Source organism: Anser anser, assembly GCF_964211835.1.
Source record: "Anser anser genome assembly, chromosome: 2".
NCBI classification, from domain to species: Eukaryota; Metazoa; Chordata; class Aves; order Anseriformes; family Anatidae; genus Anser; species Anser anser.
In genome coordinates, this window is record NC_139721.1 from 47,854,609 (window position 1) to 47,877,011 (window position 22,403).

Sequence of the window (22,403 nt, forward strand, 5' to 3'; positions counted from 1 at the left end):
GACATTAGTAAAGCTGGTACATAGCTTGTGAGAGTGGTTCTTTTTCTGATATGAGAACATCATGTAGTGTCTTTATATTTAACTATCAGACTAAATTTAGAAGTCACAGAGCGTGCATCTAGCCTATTCAAGCTAATTTAGATGAAAGGGTTTGGCGGCTTGTTCTGGTTGCGGTTTTTGGTTTTTTGTTTTGTTTTGTTTGTTTGTTTGTTCAAATAGAAAACACTGCTTATTGCTTTCCTTCAATGGGTACCATGGTGCAGGAGAGCATGCCGAGATTAAAACTTTTACTTAATTTTGATAAATCATAATTTGGCTGTGTTTTTTTGTTTGTTTTGTTTTGTTTTTGTCCTGGTTTCAGTTAAGATAGAGTTAATTTTCCTCCTAGTAGCCGGTAGGGTGCTATGTTTTGGATTAGGATGAGAAGAGCGCTGATAACATGCTGATGTTTTACTTGTTGCAGAGCAGTGTTTACACCAGGCCAAGGACTTTTCAGCTTCTCGCTCTGTCCTGCCAGCGAGCAGGCTGGGGGTGCAGCAGGAGCTGGGAGGGGACAGACCCAGGACAGCTGACCCAAACTGGCCAAAGGGGTATTCCATACCATCTGACGTCATGTTAAACAATATATAGGGGTGGCTGGCCGGGGTGGGGGGCCGGCTGCTCGGGGATAGGCTGGGCATCGGTCAGCGGGTGGTGAGCAATTGCACTGTGCATCATCTGTTCCGTACACATTATTATTAGTAGTACTATTATCATTATCATTATTATTATTATTATTTTCCTGTCTTAATAAACTGTCTTTATGTCAAACCACAGGCTTCACTTTCCCGTTTCTCTCCCCCATCCCAGAGAGGGAGGAGGGAAGGTGAGCAAACAGCTGTGTGGTGCTTAGCTGCCGGCTGGGTTAAACCACAACAGATTTTGTTTTGTTTTGTTTTGTTTTGTTTTCCTACTGGAAACTTTGAAGAAAAGCAGATGTCATGGTGTCCCAGAGATCCAAGAGAACCATAAACTACAGCTAAACAAGAATTAGATTTGTTAGAACAAGTCTGGGGGAATATGGTCCAGAAGGAAATGACTCTTTTTTTGTTGTTGTCTTCAGCCTAAAAGTTTTTTCATCTGCTGATAGCCAGAGCACCTTGCTTCCCTTCAGAAAGCACACTGGGCATCTAGAAACAGGTGCTTTGATAATTTGAATGATAACCTTGTCACTACTTGAAGCAAAGAAAGAATAAAGCATACACCACTGTTTTGGGGCTCATAGCCATTTTATGGAGTTCAATCTATAGGAGAACTTTGCTGAGATGCCACATTTCATTTTTGTAGAGTAGTATTCTAGGCAGCAGGAGGGTTACAAGGCAGGACAGAATGATGTGACCTCATCTGCTGAGGTTCTTTTACTAGTTTTCTAACATTTCCCTATAATGTGATTATAGTTAAATAGTCTGAAGATCAGTCATTCCAACCCAATAAAACACTGCTGTGACAAGCATCAGATTTGTGTTTTATTGGGTCTTCAATTTCTTACTATAGAGAAAAAGAAAGATTGAGGAAATTGTCATTAGTCCAATTTTCAGCCTTTTGTTTTACGGGCTAAATTCTTGCTATTTCAGCAGAAAATCAAAATAATATGTTTATATACTGGTGTATTACATTGTTTTTGTCTGTATGTAGTATATATTTTCATGTTGACTTCCTACAATGTTAACCATTAGTAATAATAATAATAATAATGTAATTATGACTGAATGTGAACTCTTCAAGAACATTTCTCTATAGAAATATTATATTGGTCAGTGCTGCCTTACACCACTGAATTCCATTGAAACTCTGCCACTCATTTTGTGAATAGACTTGCTTAGGCAACTTCATTGCTTTACATGTGGTTTTTCTCCTGCAAAATTCAGGAAATGATGTTTGTCTCTTTTGGTGATGCAAAGTGCCACACTGGAGCTAGATAATGTTTTTGCAAGAGTAAAGGCTTGCCATTTTCACACCTGAGGGATTCAAGGTGAAGTAGAATTTAAAATGCAAAAATGGATAATAATTTATTTAAATTCATTAACAAAAATATAAGATGCAAACCTGCTGTCTGGGTTTTATTATTAAAAATAACTGTTAGAGATTGTATGTAGAGCTGATATATGGGTTATAAAGTGCTTTAACCATGAACACTGGGAATTTTACCTGGGATCCTAGAGATGTGCAATGGGCATTCCTGCTTCTGAAAAGAATTTTTTTCTAGAATTAATTCCAATTACCTTATCTCTATTTGTGTGATTGTATAGAGGGATAAGTGCATGTACAAATATCAAAATTAAAGGCAACACACCTTTTAACTTTGTTTTGCTTTCATAATCTTTTAGGTAATCCTGGTTTATTTGCCCAATCCAGTGCATTTGTATGTCTCTTGTACCACTTCTCACTGGAGTAGGACAGTGGTATCACAGCACTGACACTTCCCATTAATTGCAACAGAGAGGCTGTATTAGTATGTTTGAAAATTTGCTCAATTTTACAGGGTCCTAGCTTTCACTTCCATTTATTTAGCTGAATGTACCTCTTCGCTTTTAAATTTACCAATTTTCTTATTTAAGTCAAAATTTCTTCATTTTAAATTTATCAGTTTCTAGGTTACTTTTGTTTGATGTGTAACCAAATCAATGGTGTGTTGTCAGAAGTCCAGGTTATTTAATTTGACATTGTACTTTGCCTAGATTCTACCTCTCCTCCCAAGTTATGTCACTGTTTTGAGGAGATGATTTTAAGAGTGTCTTGAGCTTTCTAGCACAGCAATTGTTTTTTTCAGATGATGCAGCATACCTCCGAAGGCTGTGAAACTGCCATTTAAACAGGCATCAGCTACGTATGTACCCACAGGCAACAAAGAGCTTTATGAACACTGTGGTTGTTGCATGTCAGATAATATATCCAGGAGGAAAACAACATGAAAAGATTGCTTAAATGATCAAAACAGAAACGATGAATAATGACATGACACTGAGAAATTCTGAGCATTGAACCAGTAACAAAACACACATCTCAATTTTCCTCAAACAAAGCCTGTCAGAAAAACAAAGCAAGTAAAAACCAAGTAGCACAGACAGGTCTTCTGTCTGCAGGCTTTGGTCCTTTGCCTGCTACTTTGAAGAGAGAATTGCATAATAGCTTGTATGAACTGTTAGCATTTTAATTATTTAAAAGGTCATCAGTGTGTGAGAGAGCTATGCTAACAGCTAGAGAATATTTTTGAAATCAAATAGAAAAGACAGGAACAAACTATTGGCAAACCTATAAAGGATAACTGAAGTGGAGGAATACACCTTACAGGAAAGCCTGCATGAAGACCATTGCCCCATTCACTTGACTCTGGTATTGAATAACTACATAGAGAATAAACATGTTAGAGTCTTAGCATTCTTATCTTCTCACTTCCCTTGTTTTAATTTTATCTATTCATCTACTGAGTGATTCATTAAATATCCAGTTACCATTGATAACATTAGAATCTGCACAATGAAGTTTTTTTTCTGAGGAGGAATGATAACCCACAATTTTGACTTGTGGAGTAGCATCTGCTACTTTTAAATGGAAACTGGGAGTCGGTTATGAAAACAAAATATTTTATACCTCTAAGAAAAATACAACAAATAAAATATGTTTTTTTGTTTTGTTTTGTTTTGTTTTTTATGACTACTAAGTGGGTTGGAACCAGTACTGACACGTGAAGTTTCAATACATGTAGAACTGAATTTCCATATTGCTATAGACTACATGGTAGTCCTCCTCTGCAACTAGGCTGCCTGCAAGGATATGATCATATTTTATAACAAAACTAGTGCAGTCTGATACCCTGAAATACTTTAAGACTACAGAGAGACAGTAGTTTATGTAGTGCTTTAAAGGGTTCCTAAAGACAGTGCAAGCAGAGAAGTATTAGAAACTCCTTTAAAATGTGAAACAGAAGTGTGGTATTATAGTCACAGTTTCAAGATAATGCTGATTGAGTATGTATATCTATGGGACTCCAAATTTTTCCTTTCTTAGCAATCCCTGAAAACTGGATTTGAACCTTTATTTGGAATACCCTTATGACAAAAACACCATTTTACTGTAAGGGTAAAACTTAGTGCATTAAATTAACTATATTTTCCTAAAGCTTTGGTATCCCCATGTTTTGTACAGTAACATTACGGAGATTCAAGCAACCAATCTCTTACTAAACTCATTCCTGGAGCTCCTCCAGAAGTCTGGGTGTTTGGAGTAATTGCTTTGGGTCTGGCCCATGGAACTGCCACAGTAAAGCTTCTCCCTGTTTTCTTTCAAGGATGTGTTCCTGAACAAGGCAATGGCTAGCAGCCTAATGGATAGTGGAGAAGTATTTTCTGTAAGAATTAATGTAATGGCAGGGGGGATGCATAGAGAGATTTGAAACTGTGCATAGTTTAAATACAGAGGGAGAGGAAACATGACATGGAGGATGGAAAGGCAGGAGCAAGGTCATCACCTAGAGGAAATGCTGGCTTCTGAGCAGCTGGCTTTTTGGAACAGATCACTTCTCTGAAAGATCTCAGCTGCTTCACTTTTAAGACTGAAGCAGCATAAATCTAAACTGTAAATCTTTCAGGATGAGCATTCGTGGTGCCTCTAACTGCATTGTTAGATTTTCATAGCTGTCATCATCTTCTTCAGATGAGCCATAGTTAATTAAGAGTAAGGGACAGAAAAACACGGTAATTATGATGGCTAGCAGAGCATAGCATTAAACAATTGGTAACAAATTCTAAAATGACAATGTGAGAGGCAACCGGTAGTGGGATGCTGTTGCAATGCAATCACCTGTCTGTGCTTCTCTCCCCAAATGTAAGCATATTAAAAGCTTTATTTTGCTACTGTAATTGCATTAAAGAAAATTAACGATATCTGCTCAGGGAAGAAAATCAGTTCACCATCCTTTTAAGTCAGAGAACCTAGCACAAGTAGCTTTGGTAGTCTTCCACTTTAGATTATTCAGAGTGATCCACTACAATATTTCTCTAGGACTTTGTTTTGGAGATCCTCCCTTTTTAGACCTGGTGGCTACCGAAGAACCTTTGCAATGGGCTTGAACACACAGATCCTACCAAGGCTTTTGGGGAAATACTTGATTTCTCCATCTGTTAGGTCCTGGAGAAAATCTAAGGTGGAGGTTTCATTGGCAATAATCCCAGTAGCTTTGTAAGATTTTTTGGACATAGGTTTGAAGAGCAGGTTGGTGTGAGTATTGTAGGTAAACAATGTGGTATGTGGTAAAGAGAGAGCGAGGGAAGGCTGTGAATGTTACAGGAATGAAAGGGTGAGGTGTTGGAATTTGTGAGAGCTCAGACAGGAAATATAAAAGGAAAGAAAGCTTGATTGTTAAATAGTTCTGGTTTGATATTATGTTGAGCATCCACATCTAATACTCCAAGAACGTGTCCTGCCACTTAATTAAAAATTGCATAGAAGGCCAGAGGGGTTTTGCTCTTTCACTCTCACTGTTTCTCATTAAATGGTCCATCAAAAGCTACAAGAGGAGTATAGAGGTATTAATTTCCTTACAACTCATGTATGCCTTAATCTTTTTATCTCAGACTATTGTTGTTAGGACATCATGATTTTTTTTTCAAGGTGAAGCTGCCTTACAATGACATTTAAAAGCAGCCATGAACTCCTTCCATTTCCTCTGCTAAGCAATCTTACACAGCTCAACAGGGTCAATGTGGTCATCTTTTCCAGGCTGTAAAAGGAAGCTTGCTGTGCATGAGCTTGCTTTATGCAGCTCACCCCATACCTCCAAGCCTCAAAGCAGTGACAAGACAGGAGTGCACCACAGCTCCCTCCCAGCTGCTGTGTTCTTCCCTGAGGAAATTAGGGCAAGGAGAACAGTGCACACCTGGGATGCTTCCTGACATGGGGACAGCATGCAGACAGTGCATATCGCACATCCCATGGGACAGACACAGTGGTGAGCGAGTGCACCCTGCACTGTAGTTGTGTCCCCTGTGGCTTCAGAAGATTTCAGACTTCTGTTGATGTAGCTTTGCTATTTAAAGATAATATGTTCTTAGTGTCTGCATACTTTGTCTTCCTTCCAGCTTGGTCCACTGGCAGACTTGTGTTGTGGGAACTTGATCCTGTTCTGCAGAACCAACTGTTCCAACAGCTAAATCATAAATCACCTCTTATAACCTGTGACCAGTGCCCTGTGCTTACACCCTGTGCCCACCAGTACCTTCTTTTCCTGGAAACTGTACCATCTGTGCCCAGCTGGGCAAACAGCTCCTCTGTCTCCTTACGCTTCAGCCTACCATTACCTAGAGAGCAGGATCATCCCTGCTAGTACTGTGTCTCCTGCATTTCATAGCCCATCAGAATCAAGTAATAGATAAAGAAGAGGACATGCCTCTCACTTTGTACTCATAACAACAGAATCTAGGGCAGAAATAGGCACTGGAATAGAAAGACTTGCTCATCTGCAAACTACCAGAGAAAAAGACTGACTAGATGTGCCACCCTATCACTATTGCACAGTCTTGCAATAAACATTTGTGCCAGAAAAATATTGTTTTCACCAGCTTTACTTTTTAGACTTAAAAAAGGAACAGCAATTTTTACACAGAAAAAGATTCAGGTCTGAAACAGGTATTTGTTTCTTGAAATTTCTCTCAACATCTGTATTCCTGCTGCAGCACATACAACCAGTACTTCTCATGGAGAGAGGTCAACTATTATCTACAAGAGTTCAGAAATGGAATATGTTGCAGTAAAGGGGATGCTGAGCTATTAAATAGTATTGAACGATTGTACATGTGTTGTACTTTTGCAAAAAGTAATACAGAGTAGGCATACTCACCGACAAACATGTCTTGTGGACTTCCTATGTGATGGAGATAATTAGGAAAAACTGGGAAGCAAGAAAATTAATGACTGATCAACTAACCTACACATTGCTATCCAAATGAATTATTTAAATCAGAGTCCCACTCAGTGCAACAGCTGCTGGTAGTAACTATTTCCTACTCAGCTTGCTGAAGCTCTTGGAGGGCTCAGAGGTTCAGAAGTACCTCCAGAGCTGGCACCTGAAGCAATGCCACTGCCAGGCTGTGCGGCTGCTGAGTTACTCGGAGCCAGCAGCCTGGGACATGACATGCGCAGCTAGGTCACCTGTTATTCAAAGCAAAGCACTTCACAGCCAGCCCTGTTTTCTGCCTGAGAACAACCTCTGGAGCACTGAGGTAAAAGCATGGTCTCAAGATGCTGCTTTGGTTCCCAGGTTCCCTTTGGTAGGCCAAATTAGGGACCTTTGATTTTTATTTTTGTTTCTAAGCAACGCTTTTTTTGAGCAGAGTGTCTTAGTACATCACAGGCTGTGAAGGTCTGTGAGCTAAAAAGCTATTCTTAGTCCCGTTCTACATAAAGTAAACTGGGAAAACAAAAAAAAAAACAAAACAACAACAACAACCAACCAACCAAAAAAAACACAAGGGGTTTGCTTAAGAACCACATGGGAAATTTAGGGGCGAAATCCAAATTTTCAGGATGCCAACACAGCTGCCGTAGCACAGAGCCCATTTTTCTCCTCACAAATTATGTCCAGTTCCATGTCTTTACATCCCACATTTTTATGCAACAAAAACTATAGCAATCAGTATAAAATGAGGGTGTTGTAAGCTTTGGGAGGAATTCTGGCTGTTGGGACATCAGCTCTCTGCTCCTGGCTTAGCTGTGAACAGGCTTTGAGTGGGACTGGGAGGCTCTGGTTTCTACCTTTAAAAATAAAGGATATCTCAGTGGCATTTTGCTGTTGGATAATGCTTTGAGTTTTATAGATGGAACGTTATAAGGGGACGGTATATTTTTCCAAAAAAATGTTTTAATCTTGTGGTTTTATCAGAACAATGTATTTGGGAAAGGAATTTTTTACATTGTGCTTTGAAATTTTTTATGTACAAGGTTTTGGATACTGGAGGGAAGAAATGAAGACCACAAGTGTGTGCACAAGTGAGGGCCAAACCCACGATCTCTTGTTCTCTGCTGTCTTAAGGGTCAGTTCTTTGTTTGTCCTGGCAACATGGCTGCTTGTAAATTTGATAATAAAGTATGGTACATAGAGGCCTATAATTCTGTTTTGGACTATTTTTCACCTTTCCCCTTGGTCACAATAATTTTCCTTGACTAACAGAGCAGGCAATGACTCATACAGTGCAAATGAATAATACACTGTGCCGTCAGCCATTTGGTATGTCTGCCAGAGAGAAAAGTCAGCTTTTCTTTACTTTCAGCAGGTAAAGGAACCTAAGTGGTTTTACATCTACATGCGCACACCATCTCCAGAGTGAGAGAAAGAGAAATATAGAGCAGTTTGCTGCTTTCCCCCCAACCACTTTAATTTAATTTTCCTTATTTTTCAACTGCTCTGGGAGAATTCTCTCTCTCTTTTAATTCACAAGACTCCAGGGTGCACTCACATATATCTCTGTGAATGATTCAGGCCAGTAAGAGAAATTAAATTTAAACGTGGAAAACTAACCTTTGGGTAATACCTTCCAATTGTGGTAGTGGGTGTGTTTGCCTGATGCTTCCTGTGTAGTGCAAAGAACTGTCTGATGGATTCATCCTTTACAGAGGCTGCCACCAGTCATAATGGGAGTGTGTGTGCTCTTTCTCATTAGGAAATTCATGTAGTAATCTAGTAAGAAATCTCTTTATTACATCTCTCTCAATTTGCTCCAAACTTTTGCAAATGCAAAAACTACCTCAATGTGCAAATGTAGTCAAAATCGAACCATCTCCACTCAGGATTTTTATTTTGAGAAATTCCAATGAAATAAATGCTTCATCACTTTTTTTTTTTTCTTTTTTTTTTTTTTTCCTTCAGCCAGTTCTATTCCCTGGTTGTGTGTTTCTTCTCTTTCAAAAGCAATATGACATGAGTCCTGAAATCCATCGCACAAGATGACACCAGTGATAAACATGGTAATTTGTGTGGAGGGAATGATCTGAGGATACTGTGAGCCTGAAAGTCATACTACCCCATCCACTCTAGTACTGCAGTCAGAGTGCAGAACTAGATTATGGGTACACACTCCATCATTTCTAAATACAGCATTCCTAGTGGTTTGATGCTGCTGACATTTCTGTCTGTAAGCGTTGCTGACATGGCTCGTCTGCAGCAGTCTGTAAGAGCAGAGGATCTGGGACCTGTCCTCAGTTCAAAAACCTTTTGTTATCTGTCACTTGTCACTAGAGTTCTGTTAATTTAGTCTGCTGTTAGTAAAGAGTGAATTACTTTTCCTCATTTTTCACCTGTAGTTGGTGTGCCTAGTACAAAAGAATAATGCTTTCATCTATGTCCTGTAACTTTATAGCTGCTCATTTTAGAAAAGAGTGGGGATATGTTTAGCTAACCATGGTGCCAGCTTTGAGAGCTGTAGATTGGCTCAGATGTTATTTTTGCAAGACAAGATCCATCACAAGCCACTCTTAAAAGAAATCTTTGAGCATGAAAATTTGCTGCAACAGTGTTTAGCCTGTAGCCAGAAGAAGCTTATACTTTCACAGTCCTAATTTAATTTTGCCCTAACATGTTTATCCTTGTCTGGCTTTCTCAATAAATTCCTAGCTGCTTCAACTGTGCAAATTTTTCTTTACTGATGGACACAGGACGGTGCTGCTATTGAGATGAATAATCATTAACTGTGGAGGTGGCTTGGGTAAAATAAGAATCTGCCTGAATTTTCACTCAGGTACTTTCACTCCAAGTACTTAATCTTAAAGCTACCTTCAGGCAGACTTCTGTTGAACTCTGGCTCATTTGAGACCTATGTTTCCCATTCAATCTTGAAAAATATCATGAATTTCTCTCGTGTTGCTTTTTCATTTCCCCTTTGACTGAAAACTCTGAATCCATCTGTTTCCTTGTGTCTCTCTGTCTCACTCATAACTCTTCTTTAAGTTTCCATATAATTGACAGTCTTCCCATGGACCTTAGATGCATACCTCTTTTTGATGTTGTTGTTACCCAACAACAGGTTAGGTTTGGAGAAAGATCTGAGTGTCCCGTCATCTACTTGACTCACCTCAAATGAGCTGTTATGTTGAAAGCTATCCTGAGGAAGTGTTTAACTGAGCTTTGAGCATTTTGGGGGGTTTCATAAATAGCTATGCAAACAAATAAATGCTTGAGCCTATTGATAGAATTGCTGCCGAGGTTTCCAAAATCAAATACTTTAAAGAAATACCTGACTGGGTGACTGTCTGGGAGAGTTCTATATAAATGTTACCTTACTGTCCTCAGTTGCCTGATGATGTGTGGAATATATCAACTACATATTTCAAGGCCCCTGACATGCCTAATGAATGGGTGCACTAAACTCAGACAATTAGGCAGGATCATCTACTGAAAATAGTTTTTATCAGTAAGATGTTTGCTGATGTATGGCAGATGGAGGCATTTTGTGAGAGACTCTGGTGCTGCAACTATGTCCTCTTGTAGTTTTCAGTGCTCCTTGCAAGACTGGGGTCTACCAGAGTCTCTGGAGTGATTTGGGGCAAATCATGCTAAACTTCCCACAACTGCCTGAAATGCAGAGCCCAAATTTTCTGTGCAGTCAGTGGAGAGGGGTGGTGATTGACAGCTCCAAAGCCAGATGTCTGAATATGAATAATTCTCGGTATGTGTTTCTCACTTCCTGGGTGCACAAATTTAGCCTCTGAGACTATTCCTGGCCCCAGCTTAAAACTTTTAAGAGTTGTTATCAGAACGAATAATGTGCTACATAATGCTAAATCCTGTGAATAATCAGACTTGTGAATTTCAAATGTAACTCAAAATCAGCAGAGACAATTTCACATCAGAACAATTCCACATCCACCTCCTTACCTCTCCTGGAGGCTGTGGAGATTAAAGAATTGCTACTCACATGTGGCAGAAATGGGCTCCACAGAAAATCTTATGCTGAAATGCCCACACCTCTAATCAGAAGAACGAAACAGCATGCAGTAAATGAATCATAGGACCACGTACCGCACGATACAGAAAAGGAATATTGTTTATTTGCTACGAGGGAGGTCATGTGGCAGGAGAGTGCAGTGGCAATGGAGTTCATGAGCTAAGTGAGCCATGGGCAGGAGGCATTCTGGCAGGCTTGAAGGGATGCAGGGAGGCAAGAAGGGATGCAGTGCAGAGGGACACTCATTCAGCAGTGGCAGATGCCTTTGCCCAGCATCCATCTGCAGTGAAGGTGGTGGTAGCAGCATTCACAGGACATTATGGTCTGGGTGGGTTCACAACTACATTGATAAAAAATTATATGGTCGACGGGTCACTTAGGGTAGGGGTTAACAGATTTGCTCTACAAGGGTACCTGTCCCAGGGCTTATTATCTGTATCTGGAGATGACAGAGTGTGCTCTCATCAAGTTTGCAGATCACACCTAATTGGAGGGGACCAGCTGATGCACTGAGGACAGAGCTGCCCTCCAGGGAGACCTAAACATGCTGACAGGATTCTTACAAAATTTATCAAGGACAAATGCAAAGCTCTGTGTCTGTGAAGGAAGAACCTTGGGACACAGTGCAGGCTGGGGACAGGCTGCCTGGGACACAGCTCTGCAGAAAAGGACCTGAGGTAAGTTACCACAGTAAGCTGAGCATGAGAGCAGTGTGCATTGGCAGCAAAGAAGGCCAAAGGTGTCCTGGATTGTATTAACTAGGGCATAGGCAGTAGATCCAGGGAAGTGATTATCGTCATCAGTCATTACACTACATTTAGAGTACTGTGTCCATTCAAGACATTGATAAATCAGAAGGAGTTCAGCAGAAGGTGAGCAGGACAGTCAGAGCTTGAGCACTTGCCCCATGAGAGGCAGATGAGGGAGCAGCACTGGCCCAAGCCTGTAGAACAGGAGGCTTTGAGAGCACATAACAGCAGCCCCCAGGACCGTTGGGAGGTTACCAAAAAGGCAGTGCCAGGATATTCACAGCACAGTGGGAGGACAAGTGATAATGGGAATATGTGGGAACAAGAGAGATTCAGACTGGATTTAAAGAAAAGCTTTTTCACAAAGAGGGTAACCAGGCAGTTGAATATGTTGCCCAGAGAAGCTGTGCGGTCTCCATCCCTGGGGGGATTCAGAGTTTGATTGGATAAAACCCTGAGCAACCTCATCTAGCCTTACAGCTGACCCTGCTTTGAGCTGAACTGAAGACCTCCTAAGATCCTGTCCAACCTGAATTATCCTATTATCTTGTGACATGACATAAGGGATGCTGGAGAATGAAATGTCATTGAATAGCACGTACTTGGGCATGTGAGTAAATAAATAAAAACTCACTGAATAATGATGATAAACCAAATTACTAAAGAGCTTTTCAAACACTGAGCACCATCAATGCTGTGCTCTGAGGAAGGCCTGGGTCCTATACAAAGATACAATGTGAGGTTGTTTAATTACTGGCTCATAATGAGTATTACCAAAAGAACAAAATTTTGATTTCATAGGGAGTCTGAATTTCAACATTTCCTGACTTTGTGGGGCTTGACTTTTCATCCTTACTGCCCTTTTAACACTGTTTTCCTATAATACACTATAAACAACAATACAAGAGGTTTTACACTGAAAATATGTTTAGATTTTTTTTTTGTTTTGTCATTCTGCAAAAGGTTCATCTCCTTGACAGATTGTCACACTGATACGGCTTGCTTTCTTAGCACTTAATCATGCATGAAGCATAAACAGGGTGAAGGGTGTTTCATTTCAAAGTCTATGAATGGTAATCTTGCTGGCTGCTGCACTGGCCAAGTACATTAGGATGTTATGCAGTCTTTTGGTTCAAGTGGCAGGCATGTAAGTCCCAGGAGATAAATGTCCATATTTTTGTATCCTCATGTTGGTCTCTGCCAACTGGACCTGTGTCAGGCTGTTTTTGGATGCTATCATCAACAGATCAATGCATCTGTATTCACACTCACATCAGTCATCTTTTCTATAATGAGCTAAGTCCCAAAATCCCTGTCTACAAAAAACTCTCGTTGACATCATCAGGAGGACTGCAGGATTTGATAAAACTGTTAAAAACAGGGAACATTTCAATAAAACATAAAATACTGTTCTACCATTAAATATAGAAGACAGTACAGTAGTAACCCCTACCTAAAGAAATGTACCATGATGTTATAGCTATATACCTCTTCTATATTTCTGTACAGCCTCTGCTACTGGTAACCCCTGGTCATCTGGGTCCAATCCATGCATGGAACTGGCAAAACATATTCCTCTGGCTAAGAATGTAGATATACAGCATATATGAACTGTTATATTTCATATAACTACTTTTGAAAGCACTAAATAGGGATTTTATGTGTGTGCATATACATATACATGTAAATTAAATCAAGAAAATGTTGACTTATGAAAAGTAAGTAAAAATGTGAAGGTGAAAATGCAATCTGTTTTCTAGTGCACAGTACACTCCTGTCCTGCAAGATAGGCATATGTCTGCTAAACTGGAACTACTGCATCTTTACTGCCATTTCTGGTACTGCTTATTCATCTGCTATCAAAGAGCAACAGCAATGACAGGAGCACGGCTTGCAGAGTTGATTATTATAAATTATCTTCCTCTTAGGTGGCAGAGTGTCCTACCTATAAAAAAAATACATACACCGGGAAACATTATTTGCATCACCACCTATCACAATAAGATCTTTCTGTTTTTAGAAATAAGATTTTTAATAGTGAGTGTATTAGTCTTTTGCCAGAGTCTGCTACAACTTGTGTTGGACAGAAATGTCATCAGGGAACCAACCTGTACTTGGAGGACCTAAAGCAGCTGAATAGGTCCAATGCGATTGGTGTCAGATGTCACAAAACCTTTGTAACTGAAATTTCTGATATTCTGTTTAAAATGGCACCTAAAAATAGTATAAAGGCAGCTTTGCTATTTGATTTTTATTTAACTGCTAAGATTTCTGAAGTTTTAGTGTCATGAAACTGTAGTTGGTCCTTCTTATATAGCATCTGGTTTCTGACAAGGCCAGAAGAAGGAACAAAGTTGGAATTTAAGAACTCGCATTTTTCTAACCTAATTGCTAATGGCAGAAGATTTCTCCCATCAGTAGAGAAGTACACTAGTTGTTCAGTAGCATTAATAACCATCCCCTGTCACTTTAGACTACATTTTCAAATCTGACACTTACTTCTGACAGCTGGGATCACTGGTTAAGGAGCAATAACTGTTGCAGTGATGTGACCATACAGTTCACTGGCTTCAGACACATATGCATGTGCAGCAACTGCCATCTTAACTGTTAGGAGGCAGTGAACAGACCGTTTCCAGCCCTAAAAATATAAGTCTCTTTAGCTTAAACAGAAGGACTACATACGGCAGATAGAAAATGTATATAATCTAGAGATCAGGAAGAGAAAGGGACTTAAAAATCCAATATCCAGAAGGTAACCTGTGGATACTTGAGTAGTTTTTCTTAGAGTATGGGAATTAAATGGTGATTTAGTAACATTATTTTTAAGGCACAATTTATTATAACAAAAAAATCATGGCTGAGTTCCAAATTATATTTCAGGAGCTAAACATTTTACCTGAGAACAATATGTTCTTGTTCTGAACACAAGACATATTTATTTGGTTTGCTCAGAAGTGTAGATATTTTACTGCTTATCTCTATTGAATAACATGTTTCATTTAGTACTTGAAGAGCCTACTTGCATGTAAAATTGAAATCTAAAACTGGGTTCATGAGCTGCTTGGAATGCAAAGATACCAATTTTTCATGTTCATATGCCAACTGGAACACAAAAAGATGCATTTTTGCATGACAGGTGCGCGCAAATTTAACAGAGACACCTTAGGCCTCATACTTTCAATAATTTGGCAGCTCTTCTTTGGAAGATACAAACTAGACCAAAGCTATCAAATATCATAGGGCAGTGAAATACCATCTTGCAGTTTCCAGTGCTGAAAATACTCTCTTGAGGTATGTGCATATCCTGTAAAAGAAGTCGTTTGTCTCTACATGAGTTCAGTTGACACATTCAAGTGAGTTGAAAGGTAGGATTTATATACAAAGTTATTTCTTCTGATAATTCTTCTAATGAATTTTAAATGTACTTGGACTGTTAGGTAATTTACAGAACTACAATATACATAACATAGTCGTCTGTAATGAGCAAGTATGCATATTTTAAAATGTTAGACCTAACAGTGCCTTCAGAGCTTCACTGTTCACTGTGAGATTATTCTATTGTTAGAGTTTCTAGATATTTGCATGTCATGGGGGATTCATGTCAAAGGAATAAAGGAAAAACACTTCTGACTACAGCTGATCTTTTTGTTTTTCTTCAGAGGTAAGTAAACCCAGCTGAATCCCAGGCAGTGCAGTACTCCCAGCACCATCCTGGAGTTCTTAGGGCAGGTTAGGTTACATTGTCCTCTCCCTCCAAGTTGTCAGTCACTAAAAAGTTTAGGATTTCATGGGGAAAAAAAATCATTTCCAAGCTGAGCAGAAGAGGGAAAGACCTTGTGAATAACACTTAATAGGTTTATTTTATTCAATAAAACTCTACAGTTTCTAAGATTTCAAAAGTCAGATCTGAATGAAGACAAGGTAGACACAACTTGGCAAAATGTATCTCTGGCTCCAATCCCTACATTGAATGGCAAGGGTATAGATGGTGTGGAAAGGCCCAGCCTGAATGGGAGTGGAAAGGTATAAGGGATCCCTTACCTTGTATTCCCCAGCAGACAAATTTATAGCAACGCTTGCACCCTACTAACTGTGTGACTTATTTTGGTGAAATGGTCAACCAAGAAAGCCTCGATGTTCTCATACTGCACTTCACAGTCCTCCGAGAGGATGCACTGTGCAGAGCTATGTGCAAAGAATTTTATTCCTTAGGGCTATTGCTTCATGTTCTCTGCACACTCAAGTGAATGACAGTTTTTCAGTGCATTAGTCACATATTCTAGCTCTCCAGTGCTCTCTTTTTCAGATAGAAATGTGGACTGTTAGATCAATCTAGATCATATTTATATCACTCCGGAGCCATGGTGTGGATGTTAAATTCTTCACGCTCCATCTAGCACAACTCACACATACTGCTCAAGAAGTAATGAGTCTTAAATGTGGTGTTTTCTCTTCACTGCAATACTAGTCAGAAGGGGAAGGATTTTTCTGACTGACAGAGTAAGTGTCAGAAGTTGTGCGAAAATGCGGCAGACTCTAAATGTGGCACTCAAATAAATCTGGACCATAAGATCAAAATTCACTCTTATTCATATTTTACATAATGAGTTGAACATACACTTTTTAGCTTCATCATTAGTTCAGGGCCTGTAAGGTCTTTTTAAAACTAAGTAAAAAAGCTGCTGGGTTTATTGGAGAATTTGCTGGGCAAAATCCTCTGTTGTACAAGAGGTCAAGCCAGATGAATGCGGTGGTTCTCTTTAGCTCCAAAATCAATAACTCTTTGGAATTATTGCAAAGACTTGGTGTGCTACTGCCAGCTCTTCAAAAGAAAAAATCTATTTTCTGTGTCCTTATACTCACCCTGTCCACTTTGAAATTATACTGCTCATTGACAGAATTAATGCAAGTGCAGTTTCCAATTTAATTGAAGTAGAATTTTTTTTCAGTGTAGAAAATACAATTCTTTGTAGTAACTGATTTGTTACGAGTAAATAAAGGGTAATTACGTAGCCTGCTGTTCATTATATTACACAATCCATTTAAGTTCCTGCACTACAGATGTTTAAGTCTATACAGATGCTTGGCAGCAGACCAAGAGCATATTTATTGTATATCTGCAGCTAGCAGGGACCAAAGTCACTAAATCTGTACAATGTGGTAAGAGATCACACAGATTTTCTAGCTGGTGTCCAGCATTTCATAGATGCTTTGTCATGGAGCTGCACACAACTTACTTAGCCCAGTTTGTGAAGGCATTAATTAGCTGAGGGAGAGCAACCTACAGATAAAGCTAGTCTTGCTTTCAGATGCAAGCTCTGTCTGCAGCTTGTCTGTGTGCCTCAGCATTAGAGCTCCCTGCACTTAAAATTTGGATGCCAGTTTTTCTGTTAGTGTCAGCTGTTTGAAGGGAAGATTTAGAAAGGAAAGCAACCAATGTAAAAGAAAATTCATATTTTAGAAAGTTTATCTTTGCCTGTGTTAAAAGTGAGGCTATGTACAATGACCTGTAAAAATATGGCAAGTAATGACAAGGTCTCAACTGATATTATCTATGGGAAATAAACCCCTGAAGAAGTCTCATCTGGCTGTCAAAACTAGCCCAGACATTACACACATGGCTCTTACGGCTAAGAACCTGGAACCAGAGTGTGCTGAAGTGCTAAACCAGATTCTGACAGCACTGGCATCTTGCAGGACAGAGAAAACATTTTTTCTTTCATTTCATTGCATTTTTTAGTTCCATTCAGTGCGTATGTAATTCAAAACCTGGGAAGCCAGCTGGGAATTGAAAAAGCATAGAAGCTGATATTCCTCTTCAGATCTCTCGAAAACTGGGAGGGGAAGAGAAGGACTCCTACTACCATTTCTCAAAGTTTGGTGAAATTGTGACTAGAAAGAACTACTACCGTCTAACTCACTAGTAGATATTATTTCCCATGTTTAAAAAGTCAGCTAATTATAAAAGTGAAGCTATTTTCTCCTTTTAAAGAAAAAAAAAGAAGTTCTCAGTACATTTCAAGTAGTTTTTTCTTCCTTTCTGTGACTTCTAATTGAGTTCCAGTTGTTCTCCATATGAAGCTTGGTCCAAATTATCAATAAGAAAGGAACTAGCATCTGGTAAATAAGAAATGAAGTGGTTTCACAGCTTGTAATATAATAGAAATACTGGAGACGGAGAATAAGAGTAAATACTAAGCTGCTTCATTGTTTCATTCAGGAGGGTTTGACTTGTGATCTGCAAGGTCTGCGCAGTCTGCCAAGACAGTTCCTCTGGCTCACAGCCCATCCCTCATTGCTGCCTTTCCTAGTGATTTCTCAGGAGAAACCTGCAAGGCAGATGAAATACATGCTCTGTTGGCAGATGCCTCTTCCAAACTACCCTCTTTCCTAGGGATGCTGCCACTGGGTGGGTGCACATCCAGGTGTGTTGCAGGATAGGGACTGACGGGACTTGGAGAAAGGTGGCAGCTGAGGGTGCATGTCACCATTTTACAACATGTGAAGCTCATGGTCCAATGGGACCCAGATCTCAGGTGCCCCGAGGAACCTTTAATCAAAGTGCTAGCAAGCAATTATGTCCGTGTTCATAAGTTATCCATACCCTCATGTTTCGGTCAGAAAACCAGCCCATTTCCAAGCAGAGAACAAAATAATGTAAAATCATTGATTTCCTTCAGGGGATTTTTTTCCTCTGTGTGTGAAGAGGTTCATTAGGAGATTGTATTACTTTTAGCATATCTGAATGAGAATTTAGATTCTTGCAGCAGAAGTGCCAGCCATGAGGTAGAATGAGACATGTTGATTAAAGGGACTCAAGAGAACAAAAAAAGTATTGGTTTTTCAGAGGTGCAAATTGCAAGTCAGATCATGTCAAAAAGCTGCTTGTCTGCACTGTTTATTGCATAAGTTTTAAACATCAAAATTCATTGTGGAAAACTGGCAGATTACTGGAGCTCTGGCAATACTTCGGACTTCACAGTTTTTATTCATTTCAAGCTGTTTCTTCTCACTATTATAAAGGTTTTCTAGATAACAAGAACATAGCAATAGTATGATCGTACTGGCACCACTTAAGTGACAGACAATGTCTTGACAACAAGTCTTCCGGATTTTAATAGAACCTAAATGGGCTCTACTCTGTACAAGGCTATCAAAAAGGTCTTGAAAAAATCTTCTTTGCTGATTGACAATTTTTTTAAAAAAATGTCTTATGTATAAGAACAAAGATATAATAGTAATTATATTGAAATGTACTTTCTCATTATATTTGCAAACAAGTTTCCATTATGATATATGCTGGGGACCAATTCTGTAAGTTAGATAGACACACTTGAGAATCATGACCTTATATCCTCAAATTTCCTTAGGCATACAAATTGTATTACCTAATTAGGCTTTCGTGATGAAGGAAGGGGAAATGCCTCTGACCATTTGGTAGAAGAAGCAGACAGTTAATGTTGAGGTGGAACAGTGATTTATAACAGCAGAAAATTTCTATTCCCTAGTATCAAGCCAGTGCCAAGTGAGGGAAATTGCTAGAAAATAATATTAAGCATTCATTGAGCATTGATGACTTGGGGCTGGGTTTTACTAAACTGTTGATCATCTCCAGCATACTTTATAGATTTTCATTACATTGTAGAGAAAGTAGTTTCATTATCTGGCTCTGTCATTAAAATTATCTTCATGTTATAAACAAGATAGATAACTCCTGCTAACTTTGATTTCTGAAAGCTAAGGAGCAACTCTTCCCCTTTCAAAAGATTTGCAAATACTTCATTATGTTCCTCAGATGGAGGGTCATTGTGGGAAGGAAAAGGGAGATTTCAGAGCATGTACCATTCTGCTTCTGGCTTCCTGGAGTTTTTGTCTGCTGTACTCATTTTCCTGACCTTAAACCTCCATCCTGGAGACAGTGGAAGCATTCCTCTTTGTTATTAGAAAACCTAACCTGTCCCAGCATCATCTAGGGCAGCGATTTCCAAAGTTGGTGCACACACCTCAGGGAGAGTGGAAGAAAATCCAGTGGGGTGAGGCAATATTTTTTTTCTTCAAAAAATAATATAAATAAATACATTTTAGAAATTGTGTTTATTTCATCTTTATCTAATCTTTATGTTAATTTCTATTTCTGTGCATGTTTTGTACTGCACATAATATACTAGTATAGGAATACATGTATATAATCTATTAATGAATATATTTATATCAGGGTACATGGTGAAAAATCTGTTACTGATACTGGTGTATGATCAGAAAAGTTTGGAGACAACTGGTCTAGGGCCATATATCTTTCAGGACTTCCACACCTGCCAGTATCTCATCTATTTTTTCCTGCATGTAGCTGAAATATAGCTAGAACAGCAAGGATTTTCCTCACAGTGCTTCTCCTGTGCCAGGAAGTCCTCTGGGGATTCTGCTGGAGCAAAGAATAGTTTGTTTCCCTAGCACATACTGACTTTCACAACCCAACATTTTGAGCAGGGTCTGGACCAAATAGAGGAGGAGGATATGGCTGCAATATTGATAGCTACAGCACTGCTTCTTCCAGGCTGGTAGATACCATGTGCTGTGACTGTTGGAGAGTTGTCAGCTTACAAGTAACCAAAAGTGTGAACATACTACCTCACTAATCACATTGCTCCATTTTTCTTTCCAAGCTATTTGGTGAGTTTTGCAGACATGGTTAAATATTTACATTCCGATGAAAGAAGTGTTGGGTTTTTGTTTTTGTTGTTTGTTTCACAGGATAGGGAAAATTCAAGGAAAAATTTATCCTGTTGTTCACAGGATAGGGAATGGTTACCTGAGAAGGTTGCAAAATGATTTAAAATAGTTAAGGAGGAATAAAGACATGATCAGAAATTTCTGTTGAGGGATTAAGAAAATGTGACTCAGAAATAATCTGACAGAAGCAATGCTGCTGTGAACGAATACACAAGTATGGGACATGTAGAAAAGGACTTGATATCAGGGATAATGCCAATATATAGATAATGCCAATATATAGATAATGCCAATATATAGACAAAGGAAAAGTAAAGGGACCTGATGTATGTGAACAATTTCTATATGTTTAGGCAGAGACTTTCCACTTCTGATTTCAGACGGACACGAATGTTGATATTTCTTGCCTTATGTGTTTGCTCTGCCATTATTTCATTTTTCTTGATCATCAGTCACTAGTACTACAAAAATTACACCATTCAGTTATCACTATTATGACCTAATTTTATCTATAGTACCGTGATTTGTTTTTATGTCCATTTTAATACATAATAATTGACATCTCTTAAAACATAATTTCAACTGCTCATTACAAACACAGGAAAAGTGTCAAGTGAGTTATGCATCAGTGGATGACATTGTGGTATTTCAAGAACATTAAGCTGTTAAAACAATGACAAAACAAACAAACAAACAAACAAAAAAACATGAACGAGAATTTACATATAATATCTGAACTTAAAGGGATTTGTGATCAGGCAACCAATAAGGAATAGAAGGGGCTTCAGTATGGAAACGTTTGTCTAACTTTTGCAAACAAAACACAGTCTAAGGTGTTTAAAGTAACAAGGTCAGTGGTGTGAACAGAAAATACCAAAGTGGAGAGTTGGCAGATCCTGTCTCCTTGCCTTTAGAATGAGGGTACAGAGCCTGATTCTTCATTTTCTCCTATCCAGGCTTGCTGACCTGAGAGCAAAATGCTAAGTAGGAATAGTGTTTACCAGCCTGTGGCAATGCCAAGGCTGTGGGTGGGTAGGAGCAAAAGGCAGAGTGCCTGTGGTATGTTGCTTTACAGCCTAGACCTATTGCAGGCATGTCAGTTGAGCTCCAGATGATGCACACTAAGTCCCTGCCTTGCAAGGCAGCAGGAGCCACTTGTCTTTGGTGGTGAGAAAGGCAGCACTGGGACAGGCCATGGATAACTAACACAACCCACCTGTTTAACAGATGGAGTTAAAAACAAGAGCAAACTTCTCACATGCCTCCATATGGTCACGTGTGTCGGCTCCTAGTACTCACTAGGGAAGGCAGGGAGGGCAGCTGCAGGAGAGCACCATCATCAATCTCATCATCCATCTGTGTTTGCAGGCTTTTATCTATTAGAGGATGAAGTTTATGGTGGCTATAAAACCCCGCCCAGAGCTAAAAGGCAGAGCACGTATGGTAGGCTGGAAGCCATTCGTGGAAGCACGCATCTCACAAACAAATGGTTACTCAGAATTGAAATTCTCTTTCCAGCTGCATCTGCTTTTTGAGGCAAGAATGTGCAATTTTTATAGATAGCTATGCAATGACATTGTTAGAAAATGGGCATGATATAAGTAGGATGTGCCATAAACAGTCATTACTTCCAGCACTTACTGAAAAAATACCAATATTGACAAGGATTTGAACAACTTCAAAAATTAAACTTAGATGATGAAGGCCTTAGAATGCCATAATAACAGCTCTTCCAAAAGCCATATATGATGGAATAATTCTCTCAGATGTGTTACCCAGTCATCTGGACATGCTGCTAAGTATCAAATACAGCACAATGATATATCTTTCTCTCTCAAATCAAGATTATTCCTTTTATGAGTTCCCTCTGGCTATGTCATAATGTAATTATTTTGATTATATTAAAATTTCTCACTGAATGTTGGTTTCTCATGCTGCAGCTATTTAC

General features: G+C 39.1%; 1 long non-coding RNA gene across 2 annotated transcripts in view; it reads left to right on the forward strand.

Moving 5' to 3' along the window:
• The first annotated feature begins 660 nt into the window (after positions 1-660).
• LOC310894767 overlaps positions 661-22,403 on the forward strand; it is an 80,898-nt gene continuing 59,155 nt past the window's right edge. Inside the window, exons 1-3 of one of the 2 annotated variants that reach the window (XR_014580148.1) lie at positions 661-693; positions 7,975-8,066; positions 8,900-9,642. This is a non-coding gene — a long non-coding RNA (uncharacterized lncRNA). Of the gene's footprint in view, positions 694-7,974; positions 8,067-8,899; positions 9,643-22,403 lie in introns of those variants that run through there. The other variant, XR_014580149.1, reaches the window with a different exon arrangement.